Source organism: Trichechus manatus, unplaced genomic scaffold (assembly GCF_000243295.1).
Source record: "Trichechus manatus latirostris isolate Lorelei unplaced genomic scaffold, TriManLat1.0 scaffold00176, whole genome shotgun sequence".
In the NCBI taxonomy this organism is placed as follows: Eukaryota; Metazoa; Chordata; class Mammalia; order Sirenia; family Trichechidae; genus Trichechus; species Trichechus manatus.
In genome coordinates, this window is record NW_004444112.1 from 1,495,250 (window position 1) to 1,504,997 (window position 9,748).

The following is a 9,748-nucleotide window of genomic DNA, read 5'->3' on the forward strand; positions in this document are numbered from 1 at the left end:
CTTTGGGAATATTTGCTTGCGGAAAGTGAAGAGGACTTGAAGCACTTCCTGATGAAGATCAAAGACTATAGCTTTCAGTGTGAGTTACACTTCATTGTAAAGAAAACAAAAATCCTCACAACTGCACCAATAAGCAGTATCATAATAAAGGGAGAAAATAATGAAGTTGTCAAAGATTTCATTTTACTTGGATCCACGATCAACACTTGTCTTAGTCATCTAGTGCTGCTCTAACAGAAGTACCACGAGTGGATGGCTTTTAACAAGAGAAATTTATTCTCTCACAGTCCAGCAGGCTACAAGTCCAAATTCAGGGCATCAGCTCCAGAAGAAGGCTTTCTGTCTCTGTTGGCTCTGGAGAAAGGTATGTGTCATCAGTCTTCCCTTGGTCTGGAAGGTCCTTGTGATGCATCAGTCTTCCCTTGGTCTGGAAGCATCTCAGAGCAGGAACCTTAGGTCCAAAGGATACGCTCTGCTCCCAGCACTGCTGTCTTGGTGGTGTAAGGTTCCTGTGTGTCTCTGCTTGCTTCTCTCTTTTTATATCTGAAAAGAGACTGGATTAAGACACTATCTCATTTTGTAAACCTTATCAGCATAACCTCATCACAGTGGTAGAATTTACAACACATAAGGAGATCACATCAGATTACACAATCATACAGTACTGGGAATCATGACTTAGCCAAGTACGCACATTTTTTGGGAGACACATTTCAATCCATGACAGCAACCATGGAAGCAGCAGTTGAGAAATCAGACGATGTATTACATTGGGCCCATCTGCATCAAAAGACCTCGTTCAAGTGTTGAAAAGCAAAGATGTCACTTTGAGGACTAAGGTGCACCTGACCCAAGCTATGGTGTTTTCAGTCACCTCATATGCATGCAAAAACTGGACAATGAATAAGGAAGACTGAAGAAGAAATTGATGCCTTTGAATTATGATGTTGGCAGAGAATATTGACTATATCGTGGACTGCCAGAACAAACAAGTCTGTCTTTGAAGAAGTACCACCAAAGTGCTCCTTTGACGCTAGGATGGTCAGACTTTATCTCATGTACTTTGAACATGTTCTCAGGAGGGACCAGTCCCTGGAGAAGGACATCATGCTTGGTAAGGTAGAGGATCTGTAAAAAAGAGGAAGACCCTCGACGAGATGGATTGACACATTTGCTGCAACCATGGGCTAAAACACAGCAACGATTGTGAGGATGGAACAGGACCAGGCAGTGTTTCATTCTGCTGCATCTGGCGTTGCTATGCGTCAGAACCGACTTGACAGCATCTTACAACAATAACGTTTATTATGAAAAAGGCTAGTTCCTATTAAAGACAATTTAGAATATTTGAGAAGAGGTGTTACAAAAAACACTTTTGGTACATTAAAAGAGCTATTAACTTAACCTCTAATAATAATTTGGAATATTATACACTTTCTTCTTTCTACCTCACAGATTTATTTTGCTTATGAATTCCTGAATGTTGCAAATGAGTTTGCTAGACAATGCATGGAAGCACATTGAAGCTAGAGTGAGAGAGAACGGGGGAGAGATGGAGAGGAGAGCACATAGAATGGCTGAAAACACAAGGTCCATGCAGGGTGTGGTATGGCTGACAGGCATGGGGAGGTGCTAGCGGAAAGCCAAGGATGTGGTCAAGCTAGAGCCTGGAGCTGTGTCCTGTAAGAAGGGGAAGCCTTTGAAGTATTCTCAGCTTGGAAGGGACATTATAATATTGGTGTTTTTAAAAGCTTCCATTAGACTTACTGGTCCCCTTAGGATAATAGTGATCACCTAAATTTGTTTATCTCCTCACAACTTCCCAAAACGGTAGCTCATGGCTACAGAATAAATATGAGAAAGGAAATACTGCAAATTTCAGTTTACTGTAAGTGAGGGAAATATCCAAAATAGCATGGTCAGCTCCAGTGCTGTTGTTGTATAGAGAAGTGAGCACGTAGGATCTTAGCGGTGGAGGAAGACAGATCAACGAGGGTTTTCCCCCAGAAGGAAGGGGACTTCTGTGCAGGGACATGGTATAGAGGGCAGCAACAACTGAAAAGGAGGGGCTTTTGGGAAAGTGCAAGGCAGAGGCTTGAGGAGTCGCTCATCCCTGAGGCGGGGAGAAATCTCATAGAGGATGAGAGCCTGCTGTAGGCCTGGTGATAAAGACAAAGAAGAAATTGGACTTTCTGAAATAAGACGTAACAATCACCCCCAAAGGCTGCCACTCACAGCAGACACTGAACTCACTGCCCAGAAGAAGACGCTTTGGAACCAGGAAACCAGCTTGAGCCCTAAGAAAACCCACACTCATTTTTATGAGCAGAGGAAGGAACCCAGCATATTAACTAAGGCACTGTCTTAGTTATCTAGTGCTGCTATAACAGAAATACCACAATTGGGTGAATTTAACAAACAAAAGTTTATTTTCTCACACTTTAGGAGGCTAGAAGTCTGAATTTGGGGCGCAAGCTCCAAGGGAAGGCTTTCTTTCTCTCTTTGCTCTAGGGAGAAAGTCCTTGTGTCCTTTCAGCTTCTGTTTCTTGGTTTCTTGGAGATCTCATGTGGTGTAGCGTCTGTCTCCTCTTTTATATCTCAGAAAACACACACCCTACACTGATACTGCGTCATTAACAAAGAAAACCCATTCTCAAATGGAATTATAACCAGAAGTTCAGATTTACAACACATTTTCGGGGACACAGTTCAATCTATAATAGGAACTAAAAGAAAAAAAAATGCACAGTGAGAATCAAAACTTCAGTTAATGAAAGTTCTTCAAAAACAAAAAACTTGAGGAGAAAGCTGTGACACAGTGCACCACCTTGATTTAAATATAGTTAAGCAAACAATTGTCAATATGAGAGAACACCATAAATCAGAAATGGAACAGCTCAGAATAAAATTGGACAGAAAGCAGGAAAATGTTGAATGAGAGCTAACTGAAGTCAAGAAAATAGAGAAGAACACAGACATCAGAGAAGTGACGCCAAAATTACTGTGTGCCCAAAGGGGAATAGATGAAGGAATATACACTAAGAAATTAGCGATCATCATGAACAGAGCCAAGGAAATGAAATAATAAAAGAAAGGAAAGGGTCAGAAAGACAAGCAAGAAAGATCTAACATTCGTGTAGTTAGAGTCGTTGAAACTGTGAAACGATTTTCAAAATTAAGCTAAAGTGAAAGAATGCTAAAAAAGAAAAAAAAGAGTATCTGAATCTGCATATTTAAAAGGGCCCACCATGTACCTGAGAAAACTCCAAGACATAACTATGATTACATTTTATAGATAAAGGGCCTTGTGGTGGTTGCGACTGTTCACTGGTGTTCTCTGTTGGATCTCTAGCCTGGGTATAGCGTAAAATACGGTAAGCATGCAGAAATTTTCTTCAGAAGACAGGAAGGAGAAAAATGTGTTAACTAGTTTGTAATAAGCAAATGGAACTCGGTTTAGTTACTAAAATATTAACATTTTTAAAATTGATATTCCTTATTTTCTTTTTCATCATAATACATAATACAGAAAATCAGTTCTGTTGTACCAGCTTAAACACTTAAATAGGAATTAGAGCAAATTAATTAAAGGTTTCCTGTGACAATAGACTTGTTATGAATTTCATTTCCCATACAGAGTTTAGTAAAGATAGGCACATTGTAAGTAATATCTGCGTCTACTTATCTCAAAACAATGTCAGAGCAACCTCAATTGCTGACTATATAGCACTTTCTGTTACATAAATGACTCATATTATTGTTATCAATATCATTAATTTCACTTATTGTTCAAGACATGTCTATTCTCTCTGAAGTTTGGAGTTTGAAACTCCAGCCGGTTTTGAAATATTAGCAGTGTTCATGGTCCTTTAACATTGTTCCCATGTAATCTTTTTTATAATGCAGTTTATGCTGTACTTTCTTTTGCAAACCATAGTACACTTATCATTGTTCATGTCTTTTCCAATCAAAATATTCTCCTTTTAAAAAGCAAATCTCTATTGTTTGTTGAATAAGGTACATTACTGAGAAAACAGCTTGAAATTATAACTTTTTGCATTCTCTCTGAAGCAAGTTTTACCTTTTCACGTATTATAACGTTGAGCAGAAGGAAACCCAAAGAGAAAGTTATTTAGAGGTAATTTCCATCTTTCCAGTCTTTATTTTGTAGTATATGAGACTGGTAACTGTCTTTTACAATAATTTTCTCGATATTAGAAAAATGTTTGATGTTTAAGGTCCACCATTGCTATGCCAGAATTGAAAGGAAACTGCACAGGTACTGTGTGTTCTTCAACATCTGATTGTGTTAGAAATAGACAAAAACATTCAGATGATCAAGTAGTTATAGAAAAGTAATGGGAGAACCAACTTATATTTCTAAAACCAAATCATGTAGAGCCTTTGTTAGCAGCTCAGAAAGCCTTATAAAATTTTTGTATCTTCCAGCACCTTTATTTCTCTTGGAGCTTGGCACAAGGGGAAGAAAAGTCACTAAATGATATGCATTCATAATTTTCAAGCTTGTATATTAAGGGAGCCTCAGGAAGAGTTTTAAAGCAATAAAGGTGTACTCACTTGTGCTACGTGGAACATCCTGATGGGCCACTGAGGTGGCAGGGTCTCCAGACTCCTTAATAGGTACATTGATGGTGGACTTCTGGCTTCCTGTTAGCACAACAACGATGAGGGGCCTGTCAGTCACAGACATCATGATGCCTGTGGGGTTTCCAGCCTGCCTGCCTTGTGCACACCCTCATGTGGGACACATCGGTGTGTGCCTATGCTATGCTGTGTGTGGGATGGGAGCACCAGGGCTGCAGGGCCTCGTTCATCTGCTCTAGTACACAGAAATGATTCAGAATCATTTCAGAGGGTCATCTCATTTACTCCATAACTGACATGGTACATGTGTAAGTCAGCACTTGGCTGGGCTCACCCCAAGTGCACACACAGTTGCTGGGCTGCGACTCAGACCCCTGGATGCATGTGCAACTGAAGGGCCTGCCCTGGGGGGGCCACACCTGGGAAACGGGTAAGGACACGCAGAGTGTGCTCTGTCTCCCTCTGTGTCTGTCTGAGAGAAACTACAGCAGCTTGCAGTTGAATCAGAAATTGGTCATTTCAATGCAGTCATAAATTCAGGCACAAATAGTTTAAACCGTAGACACCACCCACTTTGCTCTTCCGTAAGTTGTTGCTTTCTTCTATAAAACCACGAAAGTAAAAGGGAAAACTTCAGTTTTCCTGGATTGTTTATTTCTGAATTAGGAAATTTTTCATCTCTTTGCCTTGAACAACTACTTTAGTTATAAACAAAGGGAACAAAAGCCATTACCATGCATGGCATTCTCCCGTGGAAGAGACAAGGAATAGTATTGGAAAGCATGAGGCAGAGAACTTGAAGACCCTTAGGTATTTCAATAATTAATGATGGTACGTCAGCCACTGTACAAGGGCTTAATATGAGTCCTTGTAAGCATGTTACCACCGTTAGTATAAAAGTATATAAAAATAAAATGTTAAAGATATCAAAAAAGTTGATAGGTCTTCATCCTAATGTTGTTATCATTGGTAGGTGCTGTTGAGTCAGTTCTGACTCATAAGGACCCTATGTACAACAGAATAAAACACTGCCCGGTCCTGCGCCATTCTCACAATTGTTGGTGTGTTTGAGCCCATGGTTGCAGCCATTGTGTCAGTCCACCTCATTGAGGATCTGCCTCTTTTTCACTCACCCTCTACTTTACCAAGCATAATGTCCCTCCCCAGGGACTGATCCCTCCTGATAACATGTCCGAAGTACATGAGGTGAAATCTCGCCTTGCTTCTAGAGAACTTTCTGGCTCTACTTCATCCAAGACAGATTTTGTTCATTCTTTTTACAGTTTGTGGTATAGTCGATATTCTTAATCAGCATCATAATTCAAAGGCATCGATTGTTCTTCCATCTTCCTTATTCATTATCCCACTTTTGCATGCATATAAAGCAACTGAAAATACCATTGCTTGGGTCAGGTGCACCTTCGTCCTCAAAGTGACATCTTTGGTTTTAAACACTTGAAAGATGTCTTTTGCAGCAGAGCTGCCCAGTGCAATACACCATTTGATTTCTTGACTGCTGCTTCCATGGGCATTGATTACGGATCCAAGTAAAATTAAATCCTTGACAACTTCATTATTTTCCCCCTTTATCATGGTATTGCTTATTGGTCCAGTTGTGAGGATTTTTGTTTTCTTTATATCCATACTGAAGGCTGTAGTCTTTGATTTTCATCAGTAAGTACTTTAAGTCCTCTTCAGTTTCAGCAAGCAAGATTGTGTCATCTGCATATTGCAGGTTGTTAATGCATCTTCCTCCAATCCTGATGCTGCATTCTTCTTCATAATAGTCCAGCTTCTCGGGTTATTTACTCAGCATACAGATTGAATAAGAATGGTGAAAGGTTACAACCCTGATGCACACTTCTGATTTTAAACCATGCAGTATCCCCTTGTTCTGTTTGAACAACTGCCTCTTGGTCTATGTACAGATTCCCTATGAGCACAATTAAGTGTTCTGGAATTCCCATTCTTCGCAATGTTATCCATAATTTGTTATCCACACAGTCGAATGCCTTTGCATAGTCAATAAAACACAGGTAAACATCTTCCTGGTATTCTCTGCTTTCAGTCAAGATCTGTCTGACGTCAGCAGTGGTATCCCTTGTTCCACGTCCTCTTCTGAATCTGGCTTGAATTTCTGGCAGCTTCCTGTACTGCTGCAACCATTTTTGAGTTATCTTCAGCAAAAATTTTACTTGGCATGTGTGATATTAATGATTTCATTTGATAATTTTCACATTCCATTGGATCATCTGTCTTTGGAATGGGCACAAATATGGATCTCTTTCAGTTGGTTGGCCAGGTAGCTGTCTTCCAAATTTTTTGGCATAGACAAGTGAGTGCCTCTAGCATTGCATCCGTTTGTTGAAACATGTCATTCGGTATTCCGTTAATTCCTGGAGCCTTGTTTTTTGCCAGTGGCCTCAATGTGCCTTGGACGCTTTCCTTCAGTACCATTGGTTCTTGATCATATACTACCTCCTGAAATGGTTGACTGTTGACCAGTTCTTTTGGTACAGTGACTCTGTGTATTCCTTCCATCTTCTTTTTATGCTTCCTGCGTTGTTCAATATTTTGCTCATAGAATCCTTCAGTATTACAACTCTAGGCTTGAAGTTTTTCTTCAGTTCTTTCAGCTTGAGAAACGCTGAACGTGTTCATCCTTTTTGGTTTTCAAACTCCAAGTCTTTGCACTTTTCATTATAATACTTTCCTTTGTCTTCTCAAGCTGCCTTTTGAAATCTGTCTGTTCAGCTCTTTTACTTCATCATTTATTTCATCAGTTTGCTTTAGCTAGTGTAGGTTCAAGAGCAAGTTTAAGAGTCTCTTCTTAAATCCATTTTGGTCTTTTCTTTCTTTCCTGTCTTTTTTAATGGCCTTTTGCTTTCTTCACGTATGATGCCCTTAATGTCATCCCACAACTCATCTCTTCTTGGGTCATTAGTGTTCAGTGCATCAAATCTATTTCTTGAGATGGTCTCTAAACTTAGGTGGAATATACTCAGGGTCTTACTTTGGCTCTCGTGGACTTGTTTTAATTTTCTTCAGCTTCAACCGGAACTTGTATATAAGCAGTTGATAGTCTGTTCTGCAGTCAGCCCCTGGCATTGTTCTGACTGATGATATTGAACTTCTCCATTGTCTCTTTCCACAGATGTAGTCGATTTGATTCCTGTGTATTCCATCTGGTGAGGTCCACATGTATAGTAGCCATTTATGTTGTTGAAAAAAGATATTTGCAATGAATAAGTCCTTGGTCTTGCAAAATTCTATCATGAGATCTCCAGCGTTGTTTCTGTCACCAAGGCCGTATTTTCCAACTACCGATCCTTCTTAGTATAAGCACTTAGATTATTTTTTTTAACTCTTCTAAACTTTTTCCATCTGTATCCATATTTACACTGGGAAAGGAAAATACAAGCCTCTTCATTTTTCTCTTGAAATAGTATTTGCTATTTATTTTGCATAATGGTGCAGCTCTGTAATTACCAGTAGATTTTTTTAAGAACTACTAAATGCAACAAAGTATGTAACATATTTTACATGATAACCTGTAATGGAAATGAGCCATCCCTGAGGGACCTTAAAATTCAAACAAGTATGTGTTGGGTGCTCATACGTGTGAATGTGGATGTGTGTGTACATGTGTGCACGTGCATTTGCATGCACATGTGTGCATATGCATGTGTGTGCGTCTGTGTCTGCAGACACAGAGACAGATTGTAGACTGCAATCACTGTGTACCGAAGACCAGTTCCTGCCATCAGGAATCCACCCAGGGAGCCCTTGCTGTTTGAGACCCAGTGTGAGTGCCCTTGTTAAGAAGCTTTCGGTATTCCCCTTTCTGTGCCACTGTTGCACTTGTACCTGTGGTTATATTTGCCCTTAGTGCACTGGTTTGTAATTATTTGTGAACAGTAGCTCCCCACTAAGCCATGACCTACTTAGCTGAAAGGCTGTGTCCCAGTTCTTCTTTATCACTGTGGTTCCAAAAACTTAGTGCTAAACTCTTGGCTCGGTGTATGTTATGATACTGAATGCCTGGTTGAATGAGCTGAATTAACTCCTACATTAACAGATGCTATAACTAAGGCACAGTTAAATATGATTCTATAGTTTTAAAATGATTTTTCAGTTAAGGTGATTTTATTTTAATTAAAAAGACCTTAAAAGTAATTTTTTAGGAGGCAGCTCTCTGCCTGTTGTGGACAGCTGTGGCCTCACAGCTTCCTGTTCACAGAGCCTGCGGCGCTCATGGAGAGTCCTCTCGCCACATGGGCGTGCTTTGTAAAGGACGAGGTGGGAGGCACGGCCTCATGGACCACACCACCTAGCGCCCAACGGCATGGGTGCTGTGGGCAGAACCTTTCCTCAAATCAACTTCATCTAAAACAGTTTATTCTCTAAATATTTGTAATATTTGGGGAAATATTTTAGAAATTTAAGGGTTGGTTTAGATTCTGTGCCTCAGAAATAAGCCCCAGAACCAATCATCTAGCCAGCGTCTTCCCAGTCATTAGTAAAATGGCCTATGTCTGTCATCTGACAGTGGTTTGAGGAGTGAGTGGGAAGGAAACTCCAGCAGCACACACCTCTCTTGCGTACATGCAGATTGTGTTTGAAATGTGTTATCGATTTCTTCCCTTCCTCCCCAAGTTACTTTAATTTTTTAATCTTAAAATCATCCTGGTAGCAAATTATCAGTTTTAAATAAACTGCAGCTCTGTGTTGAGGCAGTGTTGTTTTAAAGGGCACCACGACCGTTGGAACAGGGCCTATTTCTCCGACCCGCAGACACAAGCAACCGCTGCTGCACCTAGTGCCATTTCTATGCTACGTGTGGAGGACCGGGCTCTGAGCTCCTTCCATCTCTGTTCCAGGCGGGCATATAGCCAGGTCGCAAGTAGTGAATTATGGACTGCAACTTTAGATTAAGATGAAAAGTTCTCAGATTTTAAATGTTATTTTTATTTCTGAACATAAGCATTAAAAATGTAAAGATACAATCAAGTTGCATATATTGCTCTTGTGGCATTGATGTATGCCTCCTGTCTGTTATCTGAACACAAAATTAGAATACAACTTATATTTGAATTTTTATTTAATGAAAAGTAGCCAACATAATAATATTTTATATTTAAGA

At 39.9% G+C, this 9,748-nt stretch overlaps 1 protein-coding gene across 7 annotated transcripts in view; it reads left to right on the forward strand.

The window, feature by feature from the left end:
• Window positions 1-9,748, forward strand: part of ATP9B (ATPase phospholipid transporting 9B (putative)) — a 259,916-nt gene that overhangs the window by 125,796 nt on the left and 124,372 nt on the right. The window lies entirely within an intron of this gene.